We start from the raw sequence: 8,838 nt of genomic DNA on the forward strand, positions 1-8,838 counted from the left end.
GTTGATCATCCCATTTATTTCTTTTCATCCGAGGTAACATAGTTAAATGATAGATTGATAGTACATCCATCCCATGAATTGCGTGCACCTTAAAACCATTCAAAGAGTTTGCTTTAAGATTTTGCAGGACCAAAGAATACAGTCATTGTCAACATCTAAGATTTTTTTTCCAGAGTCTTTTGAAACTTCAAATTTTCGATTTTCAACAAAATTTAAGAAGGGGCTCCATGGAACCCGTCGTCCTAAGTACTATTCAGCTATATTTGTCATAAATTTGTTTTTTTACATTAATGTCAATGGGAATCATTTCTTGACCAAACATTTATATATGAGTACAATACTTGGTCATCTTTGATTCCCAAAAAGATTCTAATTTTTACTTTATTTAGAATAGATATTTTTGGTACATATAGAGTGGATGAAATTCGAGTGCCAAATATTCCCGTCCAGGGGTCAAAAGACTCAAATATTTGTTGCCTAGTAAAGCCAAACTTGTTCCATGAATAATGTTGTTGAATTATGCACAAAAAATGGTTTAATTTATTTTTGTTTATAGTATTAGTGTGTTGATACAAAATAATTAAGGGACCGCATTCAACTAGTGAGACTAATAGTCAACTTCACAAGCCTAATCCTCTAACGAACTCCCACTTCTCAATTCCTATTCCCATTTAGCATCTCCACTCGCGTCCCCCAAAATGTCCCCCAAAGCTATTTGGGGCGCGCCGGACAAAAAAACGGTTTCAGTCGCGTCCCCCAAACCCGTTTTTTGTCCGGCGCGCCCCGCTACGGTGTCCGCCGCCCCGAGCCCGTCCCCACCCCACAGTGGACGCACCGGGGACGCCAGACACAACGAAAAGCGAGGCGAAGCGACGCGGGCCTGACCCGTCAGCGGCACAATAAATTTTAACCTAACCGTCGCCTACCTCGCGACGGAAGTTATTGGCGGGCAGCGACGGTGCAGTTCCCGCAGAGGCGCAGTGACGCGTATCGTCGCGCCTAGCTCTGCGTGCCGGCGTTAATGAGCGTCACCGCTCCCCCGCCTCCCTCCGGCCTATAAAAAGGACCGCATCTCATCGTCCCTCTCAAACACAAACCCTATCGCCTCTCTCCCCAACTCTAGCCGCCACCATCTCAACAAGAGTCGACGCCATGGCTGGGAGAGGCGGAGACCGATCTCGCGGTCGTGGTCGTGGCCGCGGCAGAGCTGCGCGCTCGCCGTCGCCTGCCACGCCGTCGTCTTCATCGTCGGAGATGGACGTGGAGGCGGGCGTGCTGTTCGAGTTCGTCCTCGTCCTCAAGGGCGACCCACGTGGCATCCAGAGGCTGCCGGACTCCTTCGCCGAGTACGTCACCGGCGACGACCGCCCGGGCATGATGCATCTGTGGGAGGCTTCGTGCGGCTACTATCGGTGGATCGTCGACGTGATCTACGACGCGCGCGGCAAGATGTACCTCCACATCGGCTGGGAGAAGTTCGCGCGCCACCACAGCCTCGAAGCCGGCTTCATCCTCCTGTTCTCCTACTTTGGCGATAGGGAAATGAGCGTCAAGGTCTTCGACGAGACGCGCTGCCGCCGGGACTACCACAGCGACATCACCGACGAGGAGGACGACTGATGAAGAGTGTTGTTTCTTCGCATCGAATACGTGCACAGAGGTTTCCGTCTGTTCGTCCTCCAACAAGGGCACCATCTCCCGCTGGATTTTCCAGTTTGGGTGACTGGGTGTGCCCTCGAGTGTTCTTTCTTAGCAGCGAACACAGGAAACCTTCGATTCACGGCCTAGTTAGGTTTAGTTTTTTGGCAATATTTTATATTTGTGTCCACCGTGGTTCAAATTATGTATTATTTTTTGGAAAATCATGTTCCAAATTATGTCTTCGTGTAAACCACGTTCCCAATTATGTATTAGTTTGTGGATATTACTTCTCTTTATTGAAAAAAAAAATACAAAAAAATAAAAAAAAGTATTTAAATGTTTAGGGGCGGCGTTTGGGGGACGCGGCTGTGGAGCAACGTCCCCCAAAAGCGGCACGAACGAAACTCCCAAACGCTCAATCCAGCACGGTTTTGTTAGGGGGGACGCGACCGGAGATACTCCGAAATTGCCAAACAGGCTGAAATAGAACGTGTCAACTAGGCTGCTTCAAATCTGCGCAGGTGGAAACTAACTTCTTTCTTTATCTAGCCACCATACCCATACTAGATTTAGATATGCGCCTTGGCGCACGACCCCGTAAAGTTCATGTCAATATTCTGTTGTATCATAGTGATAAAAATTATAATATTATAATACATTTCTTAAGTTTTACTTGAAGCAATTAAGATAAAATCTCCATAACTCTTGAATCTTTTACTCTTAGTTACTGGAAGCAATAAATTTTATTCTTATCATGTCAGCTGGATATTTCTTTTGGATCTCCTGAATATAAGACTTAATTATTTGCTTCTCGGTTGCATAGTTTCAGTTGGACAGTTTTCTTGTTGGTGAAGAAGGACAAAAGATAAGCATACTGGCTGGTCTGTTATGAGTTGGATTTAGTAATTTTTTTATGCATATAATCATATGTTTTTCTTCTGTAAACACATGTGTCCAATCCTCACTTTTTTCTTTAGGAGTGATGCAGATTTTGCATCTATTGCTGGTGATATCTTTGTGTTCCCTACCGGCGAGAGACTTGTGAGGCAAGGCGAGGAATATCAATTATGCAATAGTTAGTGAGGTCGTTGGTCGCCCTTGAGGCGACGGACCGACGGTCACGAATAACAACTTGTTGGTGTTCTTCTTTGCCATTTTGCCAGCTCCACCACTTTGGTGTTTTCCTTTGCCACTTTTCCTCTTCAGAAGATCCAAAACAACTAAACTTTACACCACCTGAAAGTTCACAGCAGAAGAGTCACAATTCTAGCTTATAAGTAGTGAGTACAGATACCGATAGACCATTATTTTATTGTACTGAACACTGAAAATTAAAAAATCTCAGATATGTTTCATAGGACGGTGAGGGTATATACATTCGGGGAGTGATGTTTTGCCTCATGGAAGCATATACCCCTTTATTTAAAAATGCTCTTAGATACATTTTGAAAAGTCCAAAAACTTGAAACAAAAAATTCGCATCTACATTTTCACGTGCTACACCCCCACAAACTTGTTTCATGAAGAATTAGCTTGTCATATGACGTGTGTAAAAAAGACAAAACACCACTCAGAATTTAAATTTTCTCTTTCCAGAAGATAAATTCTTTTTTTACATACATGCAGATTTTTTTGTGAAAAAAGTTTGACACTTTGAAATATATACTTTTCCAGAGCCGAATTGAATTTTTGATAAATTTGTTTTTGTAAAAACATTAGGGGAAATAATTTTGTAGTTACACACATAGGTGTAGATGTTTTCATCACCATCCGTTGTGCTTTGAGATTCGGATAAAAAGAGAAGAAAAAAAGAAATCTTTTCATCTACTAGGTGAGCACGAATATCGAGAAATAAATGTGTGTAAGTATAAAATCCACTCTAAAAAAATTAGTATACTTATTTTTTGAAGGGAGGTAGTAGAAAAGATTGAAAATGAAGAGAAGAAGGAAAGAAAAGTCAATGAGAAAGATTAGTAGCAAATGTCCACAGAAACGGAAAAAAAAGGAGCTATGCTCTGTTCGTGTGGCATGGCGTCAGAGTTTGGTCGTTTTTCGGGATGCAGCACATCGCGAACTTTATGGTCATCCTCTTGGTGGTGGTGAGGCGGCTCACAGGCCACACTCCTACATCCTGAGCAAGCGGCCAAACGGCTGGTCGTGGAGCGCCTGCACAGCAGACCAGCCGACGGTGTTAAGGGCCGTTGTCCCGGCGAGGAGCTGCTTCGACAAAGCAGTAGGGCCTCGACGACGAGGCGACCGGCGATGCCGTAGCAACGCCGTAGCTTGGCTCCTGGCTACAGAAAAGCTAGCCTGGGGGAGAGCTGGCCACCCTACCCTAGGTAGACATGTTCTACCTATAGGAAGCCGCTAGCACCCGCTCGTGCAGCAAGGGACGGGAAGGGAGAAGTGGGCCCTGGCGATTTGGGGAAGGAAGAAGATGAAAGAAAGGAGCGGGCAGAGGTGGGTGTGATTAATCGGCATGATTCGTTCTCTTGAGTCTATCTCACTGGCAGTTAAATTATTTCATATGTGTTATCTGGATTGGCTAGCCAATTCTGAATTCCTTTTTATCAATCAAAGAAGAACATCGCATCAATTTGAGTCTAATTTTTAGTACTGATATCTGAATTCTTCTTTGTCAGTTAAATAAGGAACGTTTGCGTCAATTTGAGTCATATATTTAGTTCTGCAAGCAAACTGAAGCTTCATTCTTTCGCACATGACCTGAAACAACTGGTCGGTTGTAAGTGGCCACCGTATGGCATTGGAGGTGAATTGAGCCGACACACTGCCAGTAGGTATGTTCTTCTTTATTGAACTGATAAAGGTGAACTTCATTTACATATATCTGCCAGTTGTGTCGACCAGCTCTGAACCTTTTTACTGAGCTAAAGGAAGTAAATATGTTGTCCTTAATTTTACTTTCCGCTTGCTTAGTAAAAAAAGTAATTACTCTCTTTGTACAAATAAGCTAAAACTAAAAATGTAAAAGTATTGACTAAACAGTAAACACACAGGAAATATAACCTTTCATTAAATTGTTTGGTTATAATGGTCAGAAGTGACACAAAGACCGGTTGAAATAAAGGATAGCTTCCAGCACACTCATTACATCTACAAAAAAAATTACATAAAGGAGACCATCGACCATGCCACAATATAGGACCAGCTAGGAATAGTGTACATACTTAGCATAGCAGCAATGTGATCTTTGCTACCTAAATTGCGGATGGTAGTTCAAGCACGGGACACTTGCTACTGGCATCCGTAGACACCTAGAGTTTTCCTTCCTGGCTAGTTTCATCTGCATACATCTGAAATTAGTTCCCTGACTATAGTCATCTTCCTGCAATGACTTTAGATGATCAGCCCTTATTTTGTGCACACTAATGGGTAATTTATAAGACTCTCCGCAAAAGCACCTAGGAGTCGCCCCTCCCATTGGTGGAGAGAGCGGCGGCCGAAGCAGTTGTTGGCCGCACCGTCGTTCGCCATTGCTGGTTCGTTCGATTTCAGGGAAGGTTTGGGGGAAGGCGAGCGAGGTGAATGCGGGGCAGCCGGGGTAGTTCAGCGATAAATAGTGGTAGGCGCGCGTGAAACCGAGGCGACGGCATTAACTCGCCGCGTGGAAGCTACGTGGCCGGCGAATGCTGACCGGCGGTAGGCTTTTACAGCGCGCGGAAGACGATGCGATGAGGACGATCGGTGTTTCTCGCCGACAAGTTGGGGCCACCAGACGCGCGGGAAGTTTCCTTGGTGTTTCCCGCGCTTTTGCTTCGTCTGGACTCCCCGAGCGCTCCCCGGGGGACCGGGGATGGCGTGGGCTCGCCGGATGAATTTAGGACCAAATCCGGACGAAAACGAGGAACCGGAGGCGCGACTGAGCCGAATTTTGCCGTCCGGATGAGAAAACGCGGTCCTGGGAGCCTCGTCGGGGAGACGAGTGGGGATGCTCTAAGGTATTTGGGCCATTCAACCGGATGAGGGTGGCCGTAGGTTTCTGCAGGCCCGCTAAGCCACGCCGCGAAAAAAACACCAACCTACTCCAAAGCAGGCTTTGTGTCCATCTCTCGGCCCGCCACCCACAGCGCATTCTCCACCTGTCAATGCTAATTTGCTAAAAATATACTAGGACCTACTTATCTCATCACATAAAAAAGGAAAGTATCCATAGAAAAGAGATAAAAATGGAGAGAAAAATCGGCGCCTCTCCCCGCGCTCCGCCAGATGCCCTCGCGCACTCCAACCCATACTTCGCCAAGGCAGGGTGCCACTACCGTCGTACTCTGGCGAGGGTAGGCCGTGCCGCACACAGGCAAGGCAGATCGCGAGCGCCGCCGCCCACCGAACTGCTGCTCAGCCAGAGCGGGCTCACCGACGGCCGGCTCCGGCGACCCATCATCGGTTGTCCTCCCCTCCACTCTTTGCCGGCATGAGCGCCGCCATATCACCTCCTCTCCATCCTCATCCTCGGCACTGCGCCACCTTGCTCTGGACGCTCGCCTACGCCGCGCGCACCTGACCTGGCCGGCCACCGTCGTGCGTTCCTCCTCTCCACCGGCATGGTGAGCGCCGCCGTCCTTCTCTCCCCACGTTCCCTCCCTCGGATGCACCCGCTACTTGGAGGCCATTGATGCGGTTGTCGGTCACGCAGCCCTCGCGCATCACCTCCTCGGCCACGGACATGTCGATGTCCCGCTCCCCGCGCACCGCGCTAATGTCCCGCTCTAACGCCGCCAGCGCGAACACCATCCCGCCGATGCCACCGCCCGCCACCAGCACACGTGGCTTCCTACCGCTCGTCCCTGACGGCGCCGGCGCTGTCTCCGCGGCGGTCGCCGTGTTCGCGGTCACCATCCTCACGCCGCGCGCCTGCTACAGCTACATGGCCGCAAGGTGTAGGCCAGTCTGGTGCGACGTCGGGTGCTCCTCGTGGCAGAAGAGGTGCATCTTCGCAGCCGAGGTGGCGGAGAGGAACACCATGGGCATGGACCCGAGCTCGTGCGAACTCGGAGAATGCGTTGGGCAAGTGGAGGAGCTGGCGGCGCTGGAGGCCATTGACATGTCCGGCACTGTCCCCGTAGCAGCTAACACACGCGGACACAGGAACCTGCGAAACATGCACTTGTCTGTGTATGTGCGTCCCCAGGCACCTGCTTGTCCTGCATTTTGCACTAGCACCTCACGCGGTAAAAGCGGGCTCTTCCGTCGACATGTCCACCTGCATCCTGAGCCATTCACTTGGGGTTTTGGGGCTCCGTTGGTTGCGGGTGGGGACTAGCTGGTTTCTTTTGCATTAGTGCATATCCGGCAGGGCAACCCATATGGGCAGTCCGAAACAGTTCACGCGGACTTGTCGATAGGTCACGCACACTCCAGCGCGCGACTTAAATAGACCAATTTGTGCAACCCGATTCATCTGTTCACTAAATTTGGATAACGGATACGTCGGGCCGGACAGCGGGCGTGTCCTCCTGCGTCTTCCCCGCATCCTCCACTTGGCCACCTCGGACCCTCTCAAAATGGCTAGAACTGACCGGATGGGTCACGCCGCTGGGGAGACTGACCTGGCAGCCCGTACAGTGGCCCAATTTTTATCTGCGACGCGACCCAAATGGACAGAATCGGACTCTTTTGGTTACCATTTTGGTCGCCCTAGAGATGCCCTTAGCCGGCCCAAATGTATCCCCGCAGAATCGGAGGAAGCCTCGGTCTGCAACAAAATATAAGTGTGGTTGGCCCGTGACTTTTAAATAAGCACTCCCTCCATGGAGTAATTCAGTTTTAATGAACGTGGCGGGAAGAACAAAATAAACCGTCGATGCTTTCAACTAAGGTCAATTAAATTTAAACGGAGGAAGTAGTAGTCATCTTCCCTAAAAAAAATACTACCTCTGTATACAGACGTATTAAATTTATTTAGATATTATGTAGTGTCTAGATATATTTAAATTTTGCCAAATCTCAGAACGGAGGGAGTAATGGATATCATATGTGGCTTGATAAAGTTAGAGGATGTATTATTTAAAATGTTTTCGGCCAAAATGCAGGGGTCTAATGGATACCTATCTCACTTCTTCCAACACCACTTGCGCCGGGTGCTCCTCGTGGCAGAAGAGGTTCATCTTCGCAGTCGAGGTGGCGGAGAGGAACGCCATGGGCATGGATCCGAGCTCGCGCGAACTCGGAGAATGCGTTGGGCAAGAGGAGGAGCTGGCGGCGCTGGAGGCCATTGACATGTCCAGCGCTGTCCCCGTAGCAGCTAACACACGCGGACACAGGAACCTGCAAAACATGCACCTGATGTGTGTCCGTAGGCACCTGCTTGTCCTGCATTTTGCACTAGCGGCTCAAGCGGAAAAAGCAGGCTCTTCGGTCGACTTGTCCACCTGCATCCTGAGCCATTCACTTGGGGTTTTGGGCCTCCGTCGGGGTGGGGACTAGCTGGTTTCTTTTGCATTAGTGCATATCCGGCAGGGCAGCCCATATGGGCAGTCCAAAACAGTTCGCGCGGACTTGTCGACAGGTCGCGCATGCTCCAGCGCGCGACTTAAACGGACCAATTTGCGCAACCCGATTCATCCGTTCACTAAATTTGGGCAATGGATGCGTCGGGCCGGACAGCGCGCGCGTCCTCCTGCGTCTTCCCGGACCCTCCCTCCAGTGGCCAGCGCATCCTCCACTTGGCCACCCCGGACCCTCTCAAAATGGCTAGAACTGACCGGATGGGTCACGCCGCTGGGGACACTGGCCTGGCAGGCTGTACAGTGGCCCAATTTTTATCTGTGACGCGACCCAAATGGACAGAATCAAACTATTTGGGTTGCCGTTTTGGTCGCCCAGCTGGAGATGCCCTTAGCCGGCCCAAATGCATCCTCGGAGAAGCGGAGGAAGCCTCGGTCTGCAACAAAATAGAAGTGTGGTTGGCCCGTGGCTTTTAAATAAGCACTCCCTCCGTGGAGTAATTCGGTTTTAACGAACGTGGCGGGGAGAACAAAATGAACCGTCGATGCTTTCAATTAAGGTTAACTAAATTTAAATGGAGGAAGTAGTAGTCATCTCCCCTAAAAAAATACTACATATGTATATAAATAGACGTATTAAATTTATCTAGATATTATGTAGTGTCTAGATATATTTAAATTTGACTAAATCTCAGGCATCTATTTATAAATGGAGGGAGTAGTAGATATACTT

The 8,838-nt window shown here is 48.8% G+C and overlaps 2 long non-coding RNA genes across 2 annotated transcripts; one reads left to right on the forward strand and one right to left on the reverse strand.

Annotated features, from left to right (window-relative positions):
* Positions 1–2,666: 2,666 nt before the first annotated feature.
* On the reverse strand, positions 2,667–5,058 carry LOC127338382 (uncharacterized). The gene is made up of 3 exons (XR_007874337.2): positions 4,860–5,058; positions 4,669–4,755; positions 2,667–2,877 (listed from the first exon to the last, which is right to left on the reverse strand). It is a non-coding gene; the product is annotated as an uncharacterized lncRNA (long non-coding RNA).
* On the forward strand, positions 3,744–8,023 carry LOC127338383 (uncharacterized). The gene is made up of 3 exons (XR_007874338.1): positions 3,744–4,101; positions 4,284–4,439; positions 7,692–8,023. It is a non-coding gene; the product is annotated as an uncharacterized lncRNA (long non-coding RNA).
* The last annotated feature ends 815 nt before the right edge of the window (positions 8,024–8,838 follow it).

This window comes from Lolium perenne, chromosome 3, assembly GCF_019359855.2.
Source record: "Lolium perenne isolate Kyuss_39 chromosome 3, Kyuss_2.0, whole genome shotgun sequence".
Taxonomy (NCBI): Eukaryota; Viridiplantae; Streptophyta; class Magnoliopsida; order Poales; family Poaceae; genus Lolium; species Lolium perenne.